Consider the following 6093-nt stretch of genomic DNA (forward strand, 5'->3'; position numbering starts at 1 on the left):
TTAGGACTGCAATTGGTCAGTCTCTTATTGACACATGTGCATACTGTGCGTATTGCCTCGATATAGCCTTAATTCACACGTATTATAAGCAGCGACGGATAGCGGCTAGCAGCGGAATCCAGAACACGCGTTTCGTCCTACTTGGAACTCGCGATGGCGTTTGAAGCGAAAGGTACTAGGTTCGAGTCCCACAGTGAACATCAACTCTGAGATGCAGGTACACCCAGCTGATGAGTCCTAAACGGGACGAAACGTGTGTCCTGGATTCCACTGCTAGCCACTATCCATCTTTGCTTACAAGGCTTGTGAATTGAGGCTATATCGAGACAATACGCACAGTATGCACGTAGGCCAATAAGAGACTGACCAATTGCAGTCCTAAATATAAATGGGAAGATTCAAAAACAAACGATACTAAGTGAATTTAATCGTTAGAAAGATTATAATTAACGGAAGATGTGGGAAGTAAAAGCACAATTTATAACTTAATCAAATTACCTATTTCATCAAGTATTGCATAATACATGCAGTGATCAAATGAAGTTGAGGATAATAAAAGCAAGGTGAATACTTAACATATTATTCAATCGTGTAGATTATTAAATTAGTTAACGTTACGTTGTAAAATGATATAAAGGAAAATAGGATATTTATCCAAAGCACATTACATTACTATAGAAAAAGATACTGAACCTATTTCTTTCAAATGAATATTTCAGATTATCTTAATAGCTCGTATGACAATTGCTTATGTAGTTCTAAATATTTAGAGCTCGACTGATTTTCGTATAACACATTTTAATATGATGGATTCTCATCAACGATACATTCATGTTAACTCCATGTACAACTGATTAATTACTGAATGGTGACTAGTATCATATTTGTCTTACTATTTAGTACTGATTGTATTCCATAAATCATATTACAATTTCATATCGCACACACTATATTGACATATTAGGTGATTATTATTATTATTATTATTAGCTTTATTCAATATTATATTTTGGTACAATATAGAATTCTCAGCACAAAGTTCTTCAACAAGTTTCCGTTTCTTACTTCTTCGTCCTTCCTGACGATAAATATTGAGTGATCGCCATTTAGAAGTTAGCAGCCCAGTTAATCGACATCTGGATAATGTACATTCTTCTCGCTGCATATTGCCAGCAACCACGATATCTCTGATTAGGACTTCTGTAACCTTTACAACGAAACGTCTTACACTTTTCAGAAACGCACTTGAATAGGTTGTGCGATTAATAGGCATAATGATGTATTAAAACAAACGAAATTAGATAAGTTGTTGAAATATCTAGATGACAGGAACAGGTAGCCCAGATGTTTAAACAGGCCACCAATATGTCTGAACTACTGTGTCGACTACATCTTTGAATAAGCACACTGTACTGTATTATTACAACAATAGATTACTGTAATATCGGTCAATGTAACTTTCTTCATAGACATAATTTAATGAATAGATTAAAACTTTCATTTAAAGGACTTCAATAAATTATATTGGTGCATCTTTAATTATAACATACATACATTCAATTTGTATCTTTCCACCAAAAATAATCTTTAATCTGTATGTATCTGTATTTTCAAGTGACTTCCTTTTCTCATTTATTTATTTCTGTTTTCATCATGGAGTTTTTTTTGTTTTTTTTCTTGAACCGGAAAACTAATAATTTTTGATTTTAATCTATTTTGTTTCTAAGTCATTTTATTGATTTAAGCGGTAACTATTTTTTTATTTTTTTTCAAAAAAAATAATAAATTTTTAATTGATTAAAATAATTGAATATTGTACAGTCGAATGATTTAAAAAAATTATAAAAAAAAATAAAAAACCCGGTTCTAAATATCAACGAATGACATTTGAATAATTTAACAAATTTTCAAGTTTTTTTTTGTTTTTTATTAAGTTACTATGCATTTTGTTGTTGTTGTTGTTGTTAATTGTCTTCATTAATTTTTCCGGTTTTATTTAACTGTTATATATTATTAAAATGAATGTATATAAATATTACATAATTATGGTTGTTCTGAAAAGTTCATGAAAAACTTAACTGTTGCACCATAGGTTAGACATTAACACCACTGGATGCCGGCTCAATCGTCTAGAAGTTAAGCGTTCGCGCGCTGAAATCTCCACAAAAAATCCCTTCTGATAATAATCATATGCTCACTAGTGACTGACTTCAAGAGATATTTCCTGCAGTTCTAGTGAGAAGCAGTGACCAGTGGAGTTCAACCAGGTCTGTTGAGAGATAGTAACTCACTGAAGACAGTGGTGGACAGTTGCTCAACTTCGTGGATTGGTTGGAGTTAGACATTAACACCGTTGGATGCCGGCTCAGTGGTCTAGAGGTTAAGCGTTCGCGCGCGAGACTGATAGATCCTGGGTTCGAAACTCGCGAAGTGGGAACATGGATGCACACTGCTGAGGAGTCTCATAATAGGACGAAACGGCTGTCCAGTGTTTCCAGGTTTTCCATGGTGGTCTAGCTTCAATTGACCCATGATTTCAACTATATAAAATTACTAAAATCTCCACAAAAAACCCCTTCAAATACAATTTTCTTAATGTCTATAGTACTTGCATCATCCAAACTACAGAACAAAAGTACATAAATACAAAATTACACTCGGCTCGTTGATTGTCACAGTCATCTAATTTCTTTTCCTCTAGTCATGAATACTATTATTGTGACCATTCGTTCTTCATATTCCTTGTTGATATATTTTATTCCATACAATTGGCTCCATTTGTAAATTTGAATAAAGCCACAATGATAATCAGGACATGATAATATGAATTCCTTTTATCTTATGTCCTCTCTTCAGATGTTTACAGCCATATTCTTACTTACATTCAAGTATGGCATAATATGAAGTAGTTGACAATAGTGATGAAAAGTATTGGAGTTCCAACGATTATTAGTAATAACTATATATTTTTGAATGAACATATGTAAGGTCATTCGAAGATGGGATAAAAAAATGTAGACAGAGAGATAGTAATTTTATAGAGTAGACAAGATGAACTATGGAATAGTTATAATAGATGTGTAAAGTTTATATACGTTTAAAATCATTCGAAAATAAGTGTTAATATCTAACTTCAAACAATTCACAATATTGCACAACCATCTTCCAATGCCCGTGATGAATACCTGTCTCAAGCCTAATAATGCTGAACTCCACTGGTCACGACTAATCACTACAACTCCAAGAATTACATCTAGAAGCTAGTCTTTAGAGAGTACACCATCATTATCAGTTCATGATTTAAAGTCTATAAAAAGTCTGTAATCTGTAGAAACCCTATGAGGAATGTTGATAACCGTCTCTTTCTAGACACAATTATCCGGTTTCAGTTCATTAATCGCTACTACTTCAGCGAAATAAAAAGAAATGCTGGGTTACTTTGTCTGTTCGTGATGTTGAACGTTTATTATTTTTCTACTATGAAATAAATATTGAGCTGTTGAACCTAATATTTCATAATTCTTTAAAACATGATCATTATTACCAGTATTTAGAAGCACAAGCATTCATTATCTCTGAAAATTTGAAAACAACTTCCCTTAATACACAAATTGTCTAATTGAGTTAACCTTGTAGGGACAGTGAAATGTCACTGAGCCCTAACCAAATCATCCGGAAGTTGGGTCACTTAATATCGATTCCTGTTAAAGTCAAGGACAATAAACGTGCATCAGTTAATCATAAGCCATGGACTGGCCCATGCGGTGGTGATCACACTAACATCTCTGTACTCATTCTTATCAATATATTTACGTAATAACGCCGTTTATGTTATACAGTCTTCAAAGGAGCCATAGTACTTTAATACGTCGATTGGGGTAATCCACGTTAGATGCTGACCGCGAGGTGTGACTTCGAAGTTAGCTGGTTCGTCACACCGTTCCTGGTCTACAACCATCTTAGGAGATAGTTTTTAGGTGATTATGCAGTGACAAGTGCTTTTAAAATTGTTATGTAAAAACTACGACTAGTTAAAAGGTCTTGTTAAATAATTGTTTACATCTAGTTTCGACTATGGTTAATTTCGGTTAAGCCCTTTTATTAACTTATTAACTTTACATATTTCTTTGCAGCGTTATGATCACTAGATCACATGACGGGCTCTAGCTAAAGTGTTGATCGCTTAAACACCACTCGATGATTCATTCTCTTCCCCATGTATGTATGCATGTACCCAAATCCTATTATTAGCCTTTGCTTTACCTTGCGGTTTGACTATAATTTTGCCTCTGTATTTTCTCACACATACATATTCGCCTGTCTGCTTCAAATTCTCTTGATATGCCTGTAGCTTTGTGATCTGCACCATCCGCTAATAATCTGTAGTTGCCGCTTCTCATTGCCTTCTGATTTCAAACACCGTTAATATTTATATTATAACGGTTATCATGGGGATTGATTATCGAAACTATGCCACTACAATCTAACAGATTTTATTGTATTCTATTCCCTATAAATTCAAGTAGTTTTATGTTTACTTAAAAAGTTCTGAAATGAAAATTAATACAATGTATCAACAATACAAATATTATGACTTCATCATATGATCTAAGTCAGTTACTATTATACTGCCGTTCATTACCATCTAAAATCTTCCTCAATTCTTATCCCTTCTCAATCAATAATCAGTCTTAAAAACATAAGTCGCACTATACACATCATTTGTTCTGTTTATCTTATTAAACTGATTAACAAGTAAATGTTATGACGACATAAAACAGATCTAATCTGATTTCTTTTTTAACGAATCTAACTTATGTATCAACCCTACTTTAAATTAATGAATGAATAATAAAATGAAATAGTCTATGAACTATTCTTGATATCAACCGCTTTCAATTTTGTAGAAATAAAGATATTCCTTCAAAATTATTCATGGAATGTAAATCATTGGCTCCTATGGAATATGTATTGGTAATATGAAGAAAAGAACGTTTTTTTGCAGGTTTAGTAAGATTTATTTAACTAATCGACCTAATGTTAAGTTACTATTGGGTAAAGGTGAAAATAACATGGCATTATTCGTCTTGATTTGTGATTTGTCACCATGTTAATTAATCTTTGACTAGTTTTCTATTTGCATATGAATATCCATACTGAATAATTTCTTTTCTGACGAGATTATTAACCGACATAAGTTCAACAAACCAATGAAATCTGGAAACATTGGACGTTCGTTTCATGCTGTCATAGGACTCTTCAGCAATGTGAATTCGTGACCCTCCCACAGGGATTCGAACTCAGGACTTTTGATATCGCTCGTGAACGCTTGATCTCTATACCTCTGAGTGATGGGATTCAATAGTGTAGAAATTTTTAATGATTCATGTGTAGATGAATCATAGATACAATGAAATTTACAGTCGCGATGTGAACTAATATGATAGACCGATACAAACGGTTGTGTGACTTTATATAAATTGGTATGTATATTTGTAACGTTACTGATTATGTTGTATGTCTATCTCAACTCCTCTATATTACTGTTGATCTCCCTTCATATTAACTTGTTTCAGGGAGTTGACATTAGCTGAATTCCAAATTTCAACTGTTCATTTTTACCGTATTTTCGCTCGTGTACGAATGGCTAAAAGATACACATCTGAAGAACTCCTGTTTTCGACTTTTTGTTTATACGCTGTGTTTAAATGGTTAGTCGACAGAAGCTATACGATTCGGGTCGTCAATTAAGGTCACCATTTGTTTGTTTTCACAGAAAAGGAACAAAAAGTTCACCAAAAAATCTATATGAAAATATTTTAAAATGAGTAGTATATTTCACTCACCTTCCTTTAGAATGTTTATATTGTACTAAATAAATATTTTTACCCGATTGCCAAGAACATGATAGTTTTACATAACCCAATGATGTTTGTAAACTGTTTGTAAGATTACTGTTCTCATTATAATTATACATTAATTTTGTATAATTCATACTTCTACTGTTTGTAGTACTAAACCAATGTATGTTATTACTACTATTATTTCTGTAAGTAGTTTGCTCATCCACACTACAAATACTTGTTAAGTATT

This window comes from Schistosoma mansoni, chromosome 4 (assembly GCF_000237925.1).
Source record: "Schistosoma mansoni strain Puerto Rico chromosome 4, complete genome".
NCBI classification, from domain to species: Eukaryota; Metazoa; Platyhelminthes; class Trematoda; order Strigeidida; family Schistosomatidae; genus Schistosoma; species Schistosoma mansoni.